The sequence below is a fragment of the Cardiocondyla obscurior genome, linkage group LG06 (assembly GCF_019399895.1).
Source record: "Cardiocondyla obscurior isolate alpha-2009 linkage group LG06, Cobs3.1, whole genome shotgun sequence".
Taxonomy (NCBI): Eukaryota; Metazoa; Arthropoda; class Insecta; order Hymenoptera; family Formicidae; genus Cardiocondyla; species Cardiocondyla obscurior.
Genome location: NC_091869.1, coordinates 7,193,602 through 7,213,137, shown reverse-complemented (window position 1 = coordinate 7,213,137; position 19,536 = coordinate 7,193,602). Strand labels below are relative to the sequence as shown.

General features: G+C 42.2%; 1 protein-coding gene and 1 long non-coding RNA gene across 5 annotated transcripts in view; one reads left to right on the top strand and one right to left on the bottom strand.

Annotated features, from left to right (window-relative positions):
- The window catches only part of LOC139103462 (synaptogenesis protein syg-1), a 256,134-nt gene that overhangs the window by 120,877 nt on the left and 115,721 nt on the right, over positions 1–19,536 (top strand). The gene's annotated exons all lie outside the window — the stretch shown is intronic.
- The window catches only part of LOC139103465 (uncharacterized), a 62,447-nt gene continuing 52,538 nt past the window's right edge, over positions 9,628–19,536 (bottom strand). The window contains exon 4 of the long non-coding RNA XR_011545896.1: positions 9,628–9,956. This is a non-coding gene — a long non-coding RNA (uncharacterized lncRNA). The remainder of the gene's footprint in view (positions 9,957–19,536) is intronic.

The following is a 19,536-nucleotide window of genomic DNA, read 5'->3' as shown; positions in this document are numbered from 1 at the left end:
GCGGAATTTTGACAATGTGCGAAATAAACGTTCCGGGAAGCGATGGACATTTATCAAGGGGGATGAAAACCAATTTTCGAGGACTTCCGAACCGACTGGGGGAGGTGGCTGCGTCTCGCGGTAGCGGCGAATATCAAAGGTGCCGCGTCGCGCAGGTAACTGTCCTGGGGTATGATCAATGGGTTGCTAATACCGCCGTAAATTGTCGCACGGCAATCTGCAAACATTCATAATCGACTATCGCGCGCCTCCCGCGTTACGGAAACTCCATAAAAGAAGACACGCGTTCGTTTATTTGCTGCATACGCATAGCATATAATATTACACGAGCGAAGAGAATCAGCGAACAGCTCCGCAACGAGAACGGCAAAAGAGAAAAGAAGAGAGAGAGAGAGAGCTGGGAAAACGCTGGAATTCTTGATACAATGACAAGGAAATAGAGAACGAAGCTCGTCGAGCGGAAAAGATTTTCTAAAGTCGTCACCGTCGCGTCGCGACCGACGGATATGTGAACGAGGTTTGTCGTTATGTAGCGAAAGCAATCTTTCGGGGAATCGCTGGGGAAAAGCTCGTTCTCAGGCGGCGGCGACGTTCGAGCAACAAACTGTCAATACCTCTCGTTTCCTCTTTCCGATATTTATACTTTTCTCCTAGCGTTTCAGTCCTCGGCGATCGTCCCGTTTGATCGAGTTCTTTAAATTATTTTGCATGTACCTACATTGCGTATCGCATTAACTTTATTCTTCCACGCTTATTCAAGGTTTAAACTAACGAAATATCTCTATTTTTCTGATTGCAGGTGAGTGTTTGTCAACTCCCGACCGGATTATCGAAAGATCGAAGCCGTAGCCTTCGAACAGATAAGTCTGATTCTCCCTTTGTATATGTGCGCATCCATTGCGTCTTGTGTGCGCTTCGTATTTGCGTTTCACGACAAGCGAATCAAACGATTACAGTAAAGACCGTCTTACCAGCCCGCTACTTTGACAATCTCATGTCCGTAAACACGTTATTCATATTTACGCAATCAATAAGCAGACCTATATTAGCATATTTTCTTTTTTTGTGAAATTTATCCCGTTTCCATTTTTTGAATGGCTCGGATTTATCTCGACGACGTCGGTTAAAGTCCCTTTCTGATATTTCAATGAATCAAGTAAATTGTCAAGTTATTCTATCATCCTTTTTTAGGGGGGCATCTTGCAATACATATTTATGTACATTTCATACATTCTTAATATTTTGTAAAGGTTGACAGTCATTTTAATGAAATTCTGGACGTTTTCGTCTAAAATTTTCAACTGAACTGCCGGTTAAATGTGAAAATGACATTTAATATTCATGATATAACGAAATATAACTGCGACTGATTATTAAACTTATATTATCATTTACAGCTTTAAAGGGGCTATCAGAATCGTAAATATATTTAAAATCGCCAGGACTTTCTCTGTTCTTCAGTTAATTTCGATCAATTATTAAAAAAATATTTATTTTCCACATCTATATTCGGCAATTGGAAAATTGCTGTAACTAAGTTAAACTGACTATAATAAAACGAGTTAAATACTATTAAAAAAAAGCCCGTTATTTTTATTACAATAAATTAAAAAAAAAATCACACATTTATCTAGTAAAATTAAACACATACACATAATTATAACATTTTTTTCAGCTAGCTTATTTAATTTATTTTATTCCCCGATTGTTCAGTATTATAAAGTAACTTTATTTGTTTTTATATTTTATTATTAAAATAATGGTTAATTTATTTGAACAATTTAATGATTGTCACTACGTACATCACGGAGCATATGTAACGCCTCGCATAAGCACGAGTTAAAATCTTTTTTTTTTTTTTTACATTCGACGCGAATGTTCAACATTAGCTTACGCGACGTTAATCGATGTGAGTGTATCACCGCAAAAAGCAGTCCGCCGCGATTGTTACGTTTCGCGTATTTAAATATAAAGTGGTCTTGGACGAGAGCGATTCGCAAGGCGCGCGGCTGGTTGATACACTTACCACCATATTCGGTCTAATCTGCAAACAGTATGCTCGGTAAATCCGGATATAGACACAGCTGATAGATTAGTTAGTTAAGCTATGTCAAACAGGAATACCAAAGTAAGCTTGTATAGATTTAGTATGGTTGGCGCTATACACCTGCACGCGTTTGCACGCCACGCGCCAATGTGTCGAATGCAATGGTAAATATTGTTTCGCTCGAAATTCTCCAAAAGGCTAACGATATTGGTCTTCGGGATAATAAATCTTGGCTTACATTCAAGGGTGCAAGATCATTGTCCTTACCGTTCCTATTGACTCTCAAAAGCTACGCCACTTTAAAGAATTGGCTTCCCCACATCTTTCCCTAATCAAAAACTGCACTCGCAATTTTTCAAACGTAAAAAAAATACAAATAATTAAAAATAATATATTTTAATTAAAGTATAAAAAATATTTTAAAAATGTGTATTTAGGAATACTAATGTTTTCGATTATTTGACGCGAGCTGGAATCCAACAAACTGCTAAATGTGTTTAATATCTGCTAATTGCAATTAATTAAATATTCTAAAGAGAAGAGAGTTTGATCGCAAGTATTGTCGCTCGAAATTTCGTCCGAAAGAATCTTTTTCCTTTCGCGGATGATGCAATGCCTCGTAATTTAGACAATGTAAGGATAATCTGCGTGTCATCTGTCAGCGGTGTTCTTAAAAGACCCTCGGGAATCTCCAAAATCCTCTGCTACAATGGCACGATCAATTCATCCTCCCTGCACTCGCTTTTTCGACAACGTCTGCCGTCTACTCGGTCGTCGGTGCAACCGCGTTTTTTCGCTCGGGGATCTTTCGTCGCAAGTAGCAGGCAAAGGGAATAAAAACGACGTAAAGGCTTGCACGTAGAAATGAGACGGGGGTTAAGCCTATAAAAAGCAGATAGGATCATCGATCCAAGGGAAACGGGCGAATGCGAGAGCGGCGCGCGTACTCGTTAAAAACTTGCGTAGCGCACGCGACCGTATTATTATCGTCGTCTTATTTAATCCCTCTTGGTATATGAATATCGCTGCCACATCGTATGTTAGTTTTTTTATTGCTGCAATTTTTTTAAGTCCCTTTGACACACAAAAATAAGGTTGCAAAAACCCTCAAACCACATTGCACCCGATCGTTAAAAGAAGGGAGCCTTGGCAAAACCAAAAGGAATGAAGAGAATGAAGAATAAATTATAAATTTCAAAATATATAGAAATCGGGTAAAAATAAATTAATGATATAATTGTCGCGTGTGCATTTAGACTGATATCGACATTCTATAATTCTCATATAATCAAATCGCATTTGTTAATTTTATTTTGCAGGAAAAAAAAATTGTGACTTTTACCACGTAATTTCATCAGATTTTCAAAATCCACGTAGATTTCACGAGACGCGCTCATTCGAATTCCCTATTGATGAACAGAAGACCGCCATTGAAGGGGTTATCGACATTCGAGGGATATTTCCTTGCGTCCGTCCTTTTAAAGGATAAAATGATATTTCTAACGATTTCTAACTCAATTCCGCACGTCAATGGCACGTCTCGAGGAGCGAGCGTGCACGTTCAATCGCGCTCAAAATACTCCTTAGCGTTACCCAGCGAGAGAGACTCTTCCTGCAGCTCGCCTTCAAACTTAAAAGTCCGCCTCGCCCCCGCGCCGCGGAGGAATTCTACGAATGAAGGGCATGAAAATCGAAACGTCAGCTTCGTGTTTGTCGGGGTCAATTTCGAAGGATCGCACCACCAACCCGGAATGGAATTTTCTCGAGGATTTTTCACGACACACGTGTCCCGAGGAAAGACTCTCAACCGCCGTGTTCTATGTCCTCGCTGTTGCGCAGTCATGTGGTGCGCACACATATGCCACCCCGTGTACGGGAACGTAGCCCGTATATGCACGTATATGTGCGAAGTAAACGCACACCCAATGCGCCGGTATTTGCGAAAGGCGTCGCAGAGGCGGATGGATACATGTAGCGTCGTCGTACGTAAGAAAGAAACGGCAAAGGTGGCCGCCTGCCCGATCTAAAAAGGACAGAGGGATGGCGCGAGATCGGTGGGCGAGACGGGGTTAGGAAATGGGAAATATGGGGCATGCCGGGTGCGCAGGGGTACTGGGGTTTCGAGTACGCGGCAGATTATGATTGCGTCCACTCCCCGGCGCCAGCGGTTCTCCGACTCTCTCGCGTCTGGATCGTATTATCCCCGAGTACCGCCGCCGACAGTTGTAAGGGTTATTAATCTGTCAATACGTTAGAACCAGATCTGCTTCGGATTATCCGAAGGTGAAGCTTTCTCTTGATTTCTCAAGGGTTCCTCTCATAACATTATTTCCCGTGCAATTTTAGACTTTATACGGATCTTACGTGTTGCAGAAATTTAACAACGCTACTATGCGTTACCATTTAGATCGAAGAATAAAAAAAAGAAAAAAAATTTAACGTTTCCGCTGTTACTCGTGCCTTTTTTTTTCGGCGTATCTCGCGTTACGATTTTTGTGTCGATACGATGACGATCGTAACTCTATTCCGCATTATCGGGCTCGCGTTTACCATTCCGCGCTCATAGCTTTCACGATAATACGTTACGCCAGGAATACGCTGGCGGCGTATGCCCCACAGGACACCGTCCTGTTTTATGTATATGACCGTGTACGTTCTTGCACCAGCTCCGAGACGGCTTCACCGCTCGTCTACAGCTCCCCGATGTACCCTGTCGGAGAACACACTGCTACTCGAGTACTACCCTGCTTTTCCGCCGCAATCCGATTCCGCCGCCCGTTCCTTCGGGCAAGATTACGTTGGTCCATCCTTCCCCTATCCCGGTAACCCAGCCAGACACCTCTCGCCGTCGTTGGCGTTGATTTTATCCCGGGGATGTTGGTGTCTCAGCGATAAAAATATATAAGATGGCATTACTGAGATTCGTTTACAATCGTAATTTCATACGTTGACTCTCTCTCTCTCTCTCTCCCTCTCTTTCTCTATTTCTCTTGCAACGCTGTTATTTTCCTCACGGAAACAAGAGCTTTACGTATTGTTACCAATTATGCAATTGTACGCCCGCGCGCGTTTACGTACCCTCTCTTTCGCTTAAAATAATATCTGATATTTCTGGATCTCTTGTACGAAAAGTACACATTTACTTTTGCGGATTTAGAACAGAAAAGGTTTTAATATTTCAAATAATGTCGCAAAATAGAAAGAGTTTTAATATTTTAAATAATTTCATGGATATTTAATTGCTATATATTGTATTTTTCGCGAGTTTAGCGACGCGCGCGTCACTCGGTCATACGTGGAAAGCGGGATTTACAAGAATGATAATCGCGAATTTCGGGAAATAAATGTCGCATCTCTCAGAGACCGGCGCGTAATTCCTGCATTACGATCCAACGGGCATGGTTTGCGGAGCCTGTCGTCTCTCTCGTTCTCTCTCTCTTTCACGATTCCTCGTGCCAACTCGAGCGGCAAGTTTCAACGCAGAATCGCGCCGGCTGACGTTTCCCTTCGGACTTCATCGCGCTGACCGGCCGATCCGGCGATTACCCGAAATTTCATTCACCGACTCGTCGCAACTCGAGGATAAAATGGCAGTTAATCGCTTCACGACGCAATTTCGGAAGTTGCGGATCAAACTTGCTAGGAGCATTTGCGCGTAATTGTTGCAATTATACTGAGAGAGAGAAATACCTCGCATCTCAATGGAAGAAAGCAATAACGAGACGCGAAGGAAAATAACGGAGGCGTACCTTTGAAAAATACCTTTGCAAGGAAAGTAAAAGAAAAACCGTTCATATATATGCGTGCCCCTTCTACAAAAAATTTCATATAAAAAACAAAGGCCAGTTAATAAATCTTATTGTAAGTAAAAATAATAAAATTGATAAGCATCACCCTCACCTAAAGAAACTTGGCGCCCTGAATCGTATTAAGATACACTCTAACCGGGAATTGTGTCTCGAATAAACGCGATTGCCGAAAAGATCGTGAAATAGCGCGACAAATTTTCTCCGGGCGGCTGCACGAACGTAACAACGTATGAAATACCTCTACATCGTAAGTTCAAATTACGCTCTGAATTCAGCCCCGTGATAGTTCCGCGCTTTTGTTTCCTTCTGCTTCTTCCCGTTATCCGGCAGTAATGCGGGAAAGTTCGTCGGGCGGCTGGGAAAAAAGTTTATCCATTCTCGCGTATCCGGGCCTACTTCCATTTCTTACTTTATAAAACTCGCAATCCGATTTTGGAATCCGCCACGTCAAATTATGGCGCGCGACGCGTGCATCGCGATATTGTGCGCGCAACGACGGCGAGACGCGAGATACGATACTCGACGGAAGCTTTGAGAGCAGCGAGGACTTGCCGCGGTGCTTCCCCGCGTGTGAGAAAAGGGACGTCGTTGTCCCCCAAAAACCGTTTCATTCTGCGATGCACAGATTTCTCGAGGGAATATCTTCCTCCGCGATACGCCTAGAGTCATCGTGCTGTTTTCTAATTTATCATTCAAACACGCGCCCGTTTCTTGCTCGTTACGTCTGTCAGGCTCATTAAAGCAGAGGCCCGATTACTACAATTAATAACCAGTCTGTCAAGAAGGACCGGACCAATTAATCAGATCGTTCAAGTTTGATAGTCGCTTATCGACTTAACACTGCTCACTGAGCGGCATGAGCCAAACCTGCTTATCGCTTATTAATTAATTTAACACCTGGTGTTTCGGCAAAAGTTTAATCAATTTAACCGCAAGTTGGACGATCGCGCGATCGGGGATCGTTTACTACGACGCAAACTTGAGTTAATTGAAACTCCGACCGCAACTTCATATTCAAGTAGGTACCACTCCTGAAAGAATCCTGCCGGTATCATGACGTTTCTTCTCAGGCGCGACCAGAATCTCGTCGTTAGTACGGAGTACTTCAAATATATTTAAAAAAAAAAAACCCCCGTGGTGAAAAGATGACGAAAACTTTGAGAACGATTTGCTCGGCAAAAACTATAATATTGTCAGACGTTTAGTGAACAATTTACGGCGTATCAATTTTCCTCTTTCGGTCTCGTCGTAAACGGGAAACGCGGAAGTTATTTGCCTTTTATATTAAGCATTAAATAAATTAATTCCCAGGTCGGTTACTCCGCCTCGCTCACTTGCGAAAACGAAGGACTTTGTACGAACCGTGTCTTCGCTCGTCGCTCAGGTATACCGAGAACAATGGCGGTAACGTAAATCTCAATGATAGGAAATTTTCTCGTCATGAAACCCACCCGCACCGCGAGAATGCACCGTGACATCGTGGGCGGTCTCATTTTCCGTAACCACTCGTTCACCGGTTTACTATCTGACTTTTGAAAGTGACGGAGGAGTTAACTCTCCGGCCGTTTCCTCTCCTTCGAAGGTGTTTGAAACGAGGGTACATGACTTGCCCGCTGCCGACGGGCGGTGACGAGAATACGTCGCCGCCACTTCCGTCACGATTCAAGTAACGGAAGCGCGAAGGCGTGAATGCCTCTCGCCGGATCGTCGCTTTCGCGTGAAATAATAAACTAGCCGTAATACGCGGTACATGTTACGTGCAACAGAAATGAGAATGTACACGGCTATTGAACAATCAATTAGCTAACGAGAAATTAATTATCGTATGGATTTAAATACTTAATACAGGCGCTATAAATGTATTATTTTCGATAATAACAGATTCATAGGTACAATTTAGGTGGTATATAATTTTAATCTTATTAATTGGATCTTCATTGATAAATTGCATTAAACGGTGCGGAATAATTACGTACAGATTGACGAATATTTCATGATATTACGTAACGGCATTTTTAAAAACAAAAAAAAAGAACAATTTTTTTATTATTTGATTTTTAAATAGCTTAAAAAATTATTTGTTGGAAAATTATATCTGAAATTTATTTTATATTGTTATTAAAAAGATATGGCCTAAAAATAAATTTATTCGCTGCGCTCAAAGTTGACTGTGTAGCTGAACATTTAAACCGAATTCCGGCGCTGCTTTATTTTTTGTACTATTCTCCTACTCATCGTGCATTCTCAATATGTCTTATTCAATATTTTAATAAGTCCACGCCTCTCGATCGACTTGTTTACGACCGTAATCAGCCATAACAAGCCGGTACCAGAGGCACGTACATTTAGTTCGTCGATACCTGTCGATACCGTTAGAGAGATTTATGGGAGACCTTTTTTTTTCTATTTTGTTATCACCCATTTAACGACTTTCCATTTGGACCCTAATTTCGATTTCTTAATCACGCCTTCTACCATTTTTAATCAAGATATCCAATTACTACTATACACTCTTCTTCTTTCCGTATAAATTTCAACGAATCGTATGTCAATAATGATTTGGAAATTTTAAATACTTAAGAGTAAAAAAATTCTCAACGTATAACGTATACATATATATGCAAATTAACTCGGATTGGTAATTTAATATAATTGTTATTTAGTCAGTTTATTATTTGGTACTATAAACGTAAAAATCAATTCTAAATCTATTAGATTTTTATTAGTATTAATTAAAGTATAAATTATTTTACCAACGTCGAAATATAGTCTCGTAGAAAATCTCTTTTGTATTTTTCCAAAAAAAGAAAAAATAAAAAAATATACTGTCATTAAAATATAACACATACATTTATATGTATACGTATGTATAATTAAATTGTAAACGTTTACTCTTACAATTAAAATAGTGCTGCATTTTCGCATTTTTCCATGCGCAGCACAAAAATAGAAAAAACGCCAATTTTATTGCTAATGAAAACAATTGAAACCTTAAGGAACGTCAATTGGAAAGCGTTTACACTTGCGGCAAGATTTTAGCTTATCGAAGCGAACAAATCGTAGTCGAGTTTATACTCGGCGCGACGCCTCGTCCGACTTTCCACCACCCGGGAGATATCCAGCTGCGGTAAATTCTTAATTACTACGCAAATGAGTTTTGCATCCTTCATGAGACTTAGAAATTGGAATGCGCGGTGAATTTCGTACGTGCTTGGGTGCGCTTAAGCGTCAGCGATCGGTGACGCGCGAGAGAGAGTTTCGGCTAAACCACCGGGTACCTTGTTTGCCTCGTTTTCTCGCCTACCGCATCGTGATTATTATTTCGTTCCAAATCGTTATACGTTTATAAACGCCCCGGGCAGAAATATTTTCACCGTTCTTAATTCGTCATTTTTTGTCTCTTAAATATATTAAAATGTCGCATTAAGAAATAATCCTTCTTTCCGTATAATTGAGTTTAAAAACACGATTACGTTCAATATTAGCAACATTAAAAAAAAGATTTAAATGCAAATTGGAAAATATTAATTTAAATAATTTTCTGGGAAATTAAAAATAAAGTTCATCGTAACAAAATATAAAACAAAATAAAATGTATAAATTTTTATAAATTAAAAAAAATTTACCTTACAAGTAAAAATACATTTGTTTTTCTTTTTATTTATTTTCCCTGGAAGGGTTGTAATTACGATAGGTATCCGCTAACGATATATTGATAAAAACATTTTGACCCGTTCGTGAAAGGGCTAAAAGTGTTTTTGAAAAGATTGTAGGTAAAGGGTTTAATTTGTTTGTAACGTATATACGCGCTCGCTCTCGTGTTTAGCAGTAACTGCAAGCGCACATGTGCGTATCTGGGAATTGGAGCAGCCCGTTACCAATTCACCGAGCGACGTTAAATCCGTGCCAAATTTTCGCGGCTTTTTTTTTTAACCGCGTGCTTTCACGTTTTGCAGCTGCGCGCGGAGGCGGCGGCGGCCTATGATTGTCACATACGCTTTACGAAAAATTAACGTTGCCATCATTAAGATAAAGAAAAAAAGTTATGCGACTTACCAATCTGCATGAGCTTCAGCGGAGTTATAAAATTCTGCCGGCAACTGTAACATAAAAAGAAAAATATTAATGTAGTCACGCGGTCGCGATCAGGTTATCATGGAGCGCTGTGATTAGTCGGCGCGCTAAGATTCTATCATCCGACCGCCGAATTCTCCTCGAAGTTAATGTATGAATAGTCTCTCGATTATTTAAATAAAAAAGTAAATATATAAAAAACATGATTTTTTTTAACATTACATTATTAAATAGTCCCACATACATTTCCATTTTAAATTAATACTTTTCTTATGAACGTATTAAACATTAATTTAATTTTTTGTTTTTGTTTGACGTACTAAAGATGAAAAACGAAAATTTTCTATTTGAAAATACGGAATACACATTAATAAAATGTATTAATTTAACTTTCTTCATTATTCATTAGCGATAAAAAGTTAACATAAATCTATCAAGTTAAATGAGGATGATTTAAAAACCGCACGCAGGCTAATATAACTATTAAAATAAATGTAATTTAATTAAACTCATATTTTCTCTCGACCGGTATAACAGATGTGTAATTAGTAGAACCGACTTTTTACTAAGAAAGTGAGACTTTTATTCGTTCTTCGCTGTAACTGTGTGATTACCCATAATAAAATTCACCTCTCTGCGCGATAGTCTCCACGTGCGTCATTAAAGCTTTCATCTCGTTCGTGCGCGTTGAAAGAGCACTTTCGAGGGGTAAGAATTGATTGGATTTCGCGAATGCGGCATTAAAGATGTATCTTAAATCGCGCGATAACGCAACACCCGACAATTCCGTGTTAACGGGAGAGGGATCTCATCGGCGATCATAAATTTTCCCATTTATCTCGGATCAGAGACTGGATTCTTTTCCGCGGTCGCTTCATCCGTTTCGCCGTGGCGCCCGGCGCGCGGCACCTAAGGTGGTATTTCCGTTAAGGAATAGGGGGGCTTCGATAAGAAGTCACGTTCGTATATATCCCTCCGGCAGCGATTCACAAATTACCCTGTCGACGGTTCGGCCATTACCGGTGGCTTCCTTAGGGTTCCCCAGTGTACCTCGAAATCTTATGGTAGAAGATACTACTAGGCCGTCGTTTCCTCTATCCCGGTACATACAATCTCCGCGAGGCGGAAGCCAGTTTGATCCCAACCATCGGTACATGGCCGCAGAGTTTGTAAGTTTGTATCTGCGTAATGATTATCTTTCTCTCTCTCACTCTCTCTCTATCCATCTATCTATTCTATCTATTTATCTCGCACTCTCTCTTTCTCTTTGCTCTCCATAAACCGCGAGACGAGAGACTGGCTAATGCCTCATCGGTTCGAGGATATGAAACGGACATTGTCTTGCGAGCGAATTAATATTAACGAAAGATCGAAGGACTAGCTGCTCAACCGTGAAACGTCCAGTCGTCGCGTTGGGGAAAAGTTTTAAAAACACTCTGTCATCGTCATAAAGCGGAAGATGACTTTATCGCAAGCTCAATACGGACCTCGGGGACGTCTGATCCGTCCCTTAACCGACATCCACGTTCCGGAAAATCCTTTGTAATTTGACCGCCGCGCTCAAAAGATGATCGCCAGTCGCCACGGTTGCATGAAATGTTAGCGACGCGTCGAGGACGGACAGGGCGCGGAGAAGGACAGAACGGATAGGTGAAGGCCGGGCGACGTGGATATCGATCCGCTCCGAGACGACAGCTTCGGTGTTTACATCGGTGCCTCACGTTTGTTAGGATACGTGACGGCGGTTATAGGAGCGAGTGAATTATTTCGATTGTAGCTAGGGCTGACAGACCGGGGCCGTCGTCGTTAACAATTGCACGAAGTGTAAAGCCTACGCGGCGTCGTTAACGCCGGCCAACGCCGATGGAGTTGACTTTCACGACGCCGAGCGAACGCACCCGTTATTGTGTACCACCGGTGACACAAGGCTGCCCTTATGCACTTTACGATTGAGCTTCCCCCGAGATATCGCGCGGCAATGTCTCGCCGTTGATCGGATGCACTTCCAGATGCGATACTTTTACAGCCGAAGTTCGCGGCAGCACGTCCCGAAATAATAAGCCGAAGAAAATTCAATTTTCTTCGTGTACAAGTATATTTATATTTTTATTATACTTATTATTATTGAGAGCAAATATTGAGCTTAAAAACAATGCGCTACATGTTTATAATCCAATAATAAATGGTAAAATTATAAATAAAATGTAGATAATTTGATGAAAATCCTTTTTCAAGATTGATTCGTGAATTTAATTAATTAGAAATACTGATTTCAAAACCGTATTTTATCACACTGTCCATATAACGAGATAAAATTAATACCTACGTAAATATAAATTACTGCAGAAATGTGTCAATCAAGCAGGCTAAGATTACTTATACCTACATGTAATTGGATCTTATATTTTAGAAATTCTATATGAATTTAATTTAAACGAAGTATCTATTAATGTAATTAAAATGTAAGAAAGGGAATAAAGAATTGAACATGTAGGTATGTTTAATGACAATGGATAATTAAATTTAAACTTTGTCATAAATTTCTAAAATCGTGCATTTTACATAACAGCTCCTTTGTTAAATTTTGAACTTCGAGCCTGTGAATAATACAACGGATCACTTGGTAATGCCTCCAGGTACATTTGCATCTGAAAATTTCATTTTTGTCCACGTTAAAGTTAACATTACGAGCGAAGATATTTCGAAAGATTTTCTTTTACGACGCAGAGCCGCGAGGTCGATGGAGAATCGTAATATGCCGTTCATCCAAATACCTCCGGAAATTAAAAGACTAAGACGCTGTTTCGAAATCGCGGAACGATCGCGGGCGAAATCGTTTAGCAACGTTTTCTTCGAACTTACGACAATGTCTAAAAATATTATTGCTCAAGAGTTTTAGGTTTTAAAGGAACGGAATGAGGGTAACTAAATACGGAATGCGCAACGGATAGGTAAAGCGTGATTAGAACACTGGCGAGAAAGAGATGGCTTACATTTGCAGTGTTAAAGTAATTGCTTGTCGAAGGTGTCGCGTATACGTACGTACCTATACGAGAACTTGCGTTAATTCTTTTCTTCGGGTTTTAAAATGGTTCCCATCGATATCCAAAATCATAAGAGGGCCTGTTTTCGCGTCTCGCGTTTAATCCACCGCTTTTCGACTTCCGCGAAGTAAAATGCCTCGCGCCTACATAAAGATATCGATGTAACTTCACGCTCGCGGAATCGCGTGTACTTTTTCATCGTGATACTCGGCCGCGCGGCGAAAAAGCGTCAATGGCTTTCCCGCCGCCTGTGAATTTACCTCTTATCAACGTATTCGTTTTTCTTGCGAAATTTCCTCTTCGCGTTTCGCTTAAGCGAGCGCGGCAACGGCGAAAGCGCTGTGCACAGCGGTAGCACGAAATGCGAATGTACGAGCTCTGACTGTTCTCGGAAATCAAGTTGAAATCCTTTCAGACTGTCGGGAACCATCGGGTGGAAATCATTTCCGAAAAGAGAACGCAGTCGCAAGGCGGCGCGAGCGATTGTAGTAATCGAACGACCGGGGCGGTATTCAAGAATACGTATGCACCGGCAGTCGCATACTTGAAAGTTAGCTATCTGCGTCTCACGTAGATCCCGGAGAGTACGTAAAAGTGTGAAATATCCATCGGTCACGGATGGCCGTTTCGCGGTCGTACCGTCGGTCATTATAAAGTCATCGAGCAACTGTTGCAGACGTAATTTCATCGCAAGAAAGAGCCATGTGTGCTGAAATAACTCCAAGTAAGCGTGCGCGCGTAAACGTCCCGGTACATCGCTGCCGGGTACATCAAATTATAATGCATAAACACGTTTTATGCTACGTGAAACCTCCACGTGTCCAACGTTTCGCCTTCGGTGGGAGTCGCGCCTCGTACACGTGGCGCGCGCAATTACAAGGGGCGCGTGTGCACACACGCGGGCATCGGCTACGCGTGGAAAGCCGGGGAGTCGGCGAACGGGTCAAAGCGGTAGAGGAAGGAAGGGCCGGAAAGAGAGACGGAGAGCGACAGAAAAGTCGTGAAACGAGGGATGCTGCGGGCGCCGGGCTAAGGCTGAGAGCGCGAGCGTGCGGGAAGTACGGAGAAAGCTCGGCCGGAAGCTTTAAGCCAGCCTTGACTACCCGGGACTTTGCCGTGTATGTACTTTGTCGAGTAGATACGAGAAGGGATATACTACCCGGCAGACTGCCGCAGACGCGCGGAGGGTCGGCATTTCCCCAGGTTGGTACGTACATGACCGACAGAGGCGTAGCCAACGTGCACGCGGAAAGCCGCTCGCAACGATTCGACCAAGTCTTTCAATCGCACCCTCTCACCTTTTTGCTCTTACGTTTTTATAGTTTCCCGCCGCTTATCAGCGATCAAATGACCATTACGACTGTTTTTCTTAAATCTTTCTATTGATTATATTTTTCTGTATGAGAGATAATCCACCTCGCGCGCAATTAAGTAACGACCAATTGTCATTTTTTATTTTTTATGTATTAAACATTTTTTTTTTAATAAAACGAGAACGAGAATTTGCAAAAAATGGTTTTAAATAAAATATTATTGCTATCTTGCTACGCCAATGATGTTTCAATCTATTTCGCTGGAAGTGAGTGCTATTCGAGAGAAAACAAGGCGTTCGGTTTGAGTAATACGTTAAATTTCCTATTCGTTTCCGGTTTGGCATACTGTCCCGCAATTGAGGTGACGGTGGAGGCGGCGGTTATGTTGGTGAACTTGGTGGTTAAGTAGTAACCCGAACGAGATAATTAGACGAGTTTAACTGTACAAGATTTCTGCGGTGCAGGGGTAAGCTACTTCGATGAAAAATTAATTTAATTAAGAGGAAGAAAGCAAATATTCGCTGACGCAAAGCGTTCAAATCGAGGAAACTTATTCATCAGATTGAACACATTAATTATTATATTTTATTACATATTAAAATAGTAACGTTTGCATTATACGTATACCTGGAAATTGTATTTTTTTTTCCTTTTTCTCAGACATTCTCGTAACGTGTCTTGGATCGCGACTCGTTCCCTGCACTCTTATCGTAATTGATCACAATTTAACATCGTTCCGTCGCATTTGGTGCTACTTTTCCTTTCTCGTCGCTTCATCGGCTCCCGCCGACGGATTCAACGATATTTTATTCCGGAATTATTCATAGAGTCAATTATGTGACCGGGAGTGCGCCGAAGTCGCGATTAAATGCAAGCTGCATTCGACGCTGGCGCACTTCGTTCTATAATTTGCAAAGCAGGGAAGCCCGAAGTAGATTGATGCACGCGCATTTCTTATCGTTGAAAGTACATAAGCAAATCTCACGTATGCAAACGCAGCGGAATATATTGTAAAAATGTAGAGCAGTTGGCTGTCCACAGCGGGAGTTTAATTATCGTCAATTAATTAAGAAATGCGTATCACATTAATCACTTTAATACATTTGATATATTTCGCCGTAAAAACCGCCAGCGATTGATGCTCATCGTTCGATAGCTTACGAAAGAGTGTTAAACCAAAACGGAGTCGAACAAATATTACGACCTACTAACCGCAAGCGTATGGGATATTCTCGCAGCCTGAAGTCCTTTATATCTAGATACTTGAGTGGAACTTAAACGAATTCCGAGGAGCGATAGAGAAGCGTACATGGTGCTGAACTCAATGAAAGGCCGAATTGAAAGTTCAATTTGCGGTAATTGACTCCGTGCGCCAGTGCGTCGTATTTCCCGCCTCTTTGAGCTCTAAATCCGTCGTTTGGAGCGTGCCTTAGCGCGTGCTTGTGCATACATACGTAAACGTGAACGAAGTAATAGAAAGAAGGAGAGAGAGAAAGAAAGAGAACGGCATCGCCTACGTCGCTATTGAACTGCGATTTTATTCTTAAGGATCGTTTATCTTTACCTTTGAATTTTGTTATTTTTACCTCTCTGAATTTTTTTACAAACATCTCCCAGAGCTAGAAAGATATAAAGTAATGAAATCTACTCGAAGCTTTCACGATGCTTTCGCAGATAATCGTAGAATGTAGGTGCGGGAGAATGCTTCTCCAACGAGTTAATTATATAACTATAATAAAGTCCAGAAAAATAGGTAGGTGGACTCGCTTCGGGATCTCACGCGGACTCTCCAGGCCGCGCCACAACGGACAGCGAAGGAGCGTTATACACGGCGTATAAAATTATTATACGAGGTCCAAGCTTAAAGAGCGGCAAACGCGGCGGCTCGCCCTGGCGGAACGAGCCGCTCTCGTGAACAATTACGCAGGGTCCGGCGATTTACAATCACCGCCGGCCCGGTGGGACGTAAATCCGTTCTACGACGTAAGGTCGAAAGTTTTATCGCCCCGTGCGTCGCCGTTGTTCTTCATTAATAATTACGCGGAGAGTATTCCGGGGACCGGTGCGGTTCGCCCCCCGGCATACGGCCGTTAACCGCGGATGGATCACGGCGCGTCGCACCATAATACTCTGCCTCCCCCATTTCCAGGATCTTTTTTTTTTTTCTTTTTTCTTTTCTTTCCCTCTTGCGCAGTGTGCGAAGCGCGCGCGGAAAATACCGCGGGAAAAAAAATGCCACCGCATCCGTTCCCATTCCCGCCTCGACCGCACAATGTACACGGCAAAAACATCCCCTAAATATTGGCGTTTACGGCCCTCGACGCGGAAAGAGTACGCGAGTTAAGCCTCCGTGGTCATTTGGCCATTTATCCGCATTCGCCGTAGTCTCTTTGCCTGTCTTTCTCTCAATTTCTCTCTCTCTCTTTCTTTCTTTCTCCATTCTCTTCATTCTCTCTTTTTCTCTTTCGCTGAATGTTCCCTTTTCACTATATCGCTTTTTCGCTTCCTCTTTCCCAATCAACGACGGACGCATACTCGTGCTGTTTTAAACCGACTTGCCGCTTTTCCCTTCGTTTCTTCTCCGCCGGGAGTGCCTCTCCCGCTTTCTCATCCTCTTCGCTGATTTTCCGGCTCCGTCGCTCGCGCACGCGAGAGCGTTCGGCTCTACCTTTTCTCGCTGGAAGCGCGCGGCGATAAAAGGCATCCTCCCCCCGGCAAAAGAGTTGTCCACGGAAACGGCGTGGCAATTTTAATGCAAGTGCATGGGGCCCGCTGTTCCCCGCCTTCGCTTTTCCCACCGGCGCCGATAAAGGCATGAGGTATTCGCGTTAGTAGTCGACGGCAGTCACAATTTCTTTGAAATCCTCTCACGTAAATTCCGGCGATCGCCGAACGGCGCCCGCGCTCGATTCGTCCAGACATCGCATCCCTAGATTCGACCGCGAGAAATCAGCGTCACCGTGATAATGTGCTACGCTTAAAGCGAGGCAGTAGGTCAAAAATCCACCGCGGGCAAAAAGCTCTCCTCTCATTCGAAAGGGGTGAAACGCGAAGAGGCGCGCGCGAGCGCGCTGACACGGAAATGGCAGCGAGAGGTGTCGAGAGCACGTAAAGCTTGGATTGATACGGAAAGTAGTGATTAGCGAAAAATGTACGATCGGTGTAACACCGGCTCTGCGGCTGATTCACGGGCCCCTACCAGAGATTTCAAATAACAATTGCCTGATTTTGCACGAAATTCCGTTTGTGTGGATTAACATCGATGCTTCCCGACGGCGTTTTAATTAATTCTCTCAATTCCGGTATGCTGTACGCAGCATAGCCCCCTTTCTCCCCTGTATGCTTTTGGTTTAATTATGTTCATTAGAATTTAATTTTAATTAAAAACAGCATTTTTTCCATTCCCCTTCCTATTTTATTAAATACCGTGTCGTACGCGCGAGTTTCATCACATCCGCACGCCGTAACTTTTTGTTTGAAACTCTGTTATTACGATACGAAAGAGTGTGAGAGATGGGGAAGAGGGGTACGAATAAAAACACCGCGCCGGTCTTCCTTGTCCCATTTTTCAGTTTAGCTTACGCAGCGTTATGCAAATGAAATATACGCGACACGCGATATTTATATGTATCTGCCTACACATCTCGTCGCGGATTATCAGACAAAATTGTTGTTGCTCATTTTACGGAAAGACGAGAGGGGAAAAAAGAAAAAAAGAATAATAAAAAAAAATAAAAGAAAACGAGCTTGGCAATACACAACTGGTAATATCGAAGCAAGTGTGCAGTGATCAAAAACATACTTTCGAATCTTTCGACAGCTTTGCACGCGTCCCGGTGTAGCTGTGGGTGTATTAAATGCGCGCGCATTTGGGTCAACGAGATACGCGAAAAACCGAGGCTATCGTCGTTCGCGAGATAAGAAAAGGGTGATACTCTCTCTCCCCTATCCCTCCCCCGGCATGAATCCCCGCGCCGAAAGAAAGCTCGTGGTAATCCGTGTATCCCTAGGCGCGCGAAGCCCACATTACTCTTGGTTTATACAGACACGCGCCGCTCGTTTCTATTATTTTCTTGTTACTTGGCAGGGGAGGACGGAGGTGAGGTATAGCAGCTTCCCTTTCGTACCGCGATATTACTGTTACGACCACTGTTTCCACTCTTTCCATCTCCGCGATTTTGTCTCTTTCTTTCCTTTTTTCTCTCGCCCGTGCTCTTCCCTTTTATTCTCTCTTTACGCGCGCCTCCCTTCTTCCGCTTCGTTCGCCGTCGCGTCGGTGTACGGGGCGCTTCTGAAAAATTACACGTCCAAGCCACTATGACCCTTCTCTCCGGCTTCCTTCCACCGCTTACGGTACGTCGCCGCTCGGCTTCCGTAGAGAGCGTGATTTTTCCGGCGACTTTTCGGCAGTGGCTTCATGACGCCAGCCGGCTCTCGTGGCGGCACAGACCTCGTCAAAATTTCAGGATGCTCACGAGGACGGCTTTTTCGCTACGGCGTGTTTGTTACAGAAGTCACGCTAACGGCCCTCACCCTTTTCTCTCTCTCTCTCTCTCTCCTCTCTCTCTATTTAATTGAAAAACGTAGAAGTAAAACGGAATTCGAAATAAGGTTCCTTACCGTTGCGTAATATTGGAGATCGATAATGTCCACCGTAAAGTTTCAATTATTCGCGCGAGCCTGCGTTTGCCCTTTTTCGCTCTGCTTTCGTTACCAGTTTAATGCGATAGCGAAACATGCAAGTTAGCTAAAAGCACCTCGAGTCGTTCAATGAAACCACGAATATTGTTATTCGTGCGATAGCTAACGTCGTAAATGCTTTTATGTATACTTCAGAACCTAGTCTATTTTCCTATCTCATAATTTGTTTTCTCGCTCGACTCACTTCGTGTCGCGATAGTAAATCTTAATTTCATTTTAATTATTTTTTATACTTATTATTTTATTATTTTTTTAAATAAATTTTTATTATTATTAAAAAAAGAATGTGTTATCTATTTTTCCCTAAAGCTCATTAATATAAAAAAATGCGCTAATATTGGACGTAATCATTTAAAAACGTTATTTTAATGAAACTAAAAAATGTAATATAAAAATACAATTATTTTTTGACACGTAAAACTATTTTTATTTTTACATCGAAGAAACAAAAGTTAATGACGCGTGCAAAACGCGCGCTCTATAATATCTAGTTTATTTATTTTTTAATTTTTTTAATCGTACGTGCTTCATGTGTTCGAAAGAACTTA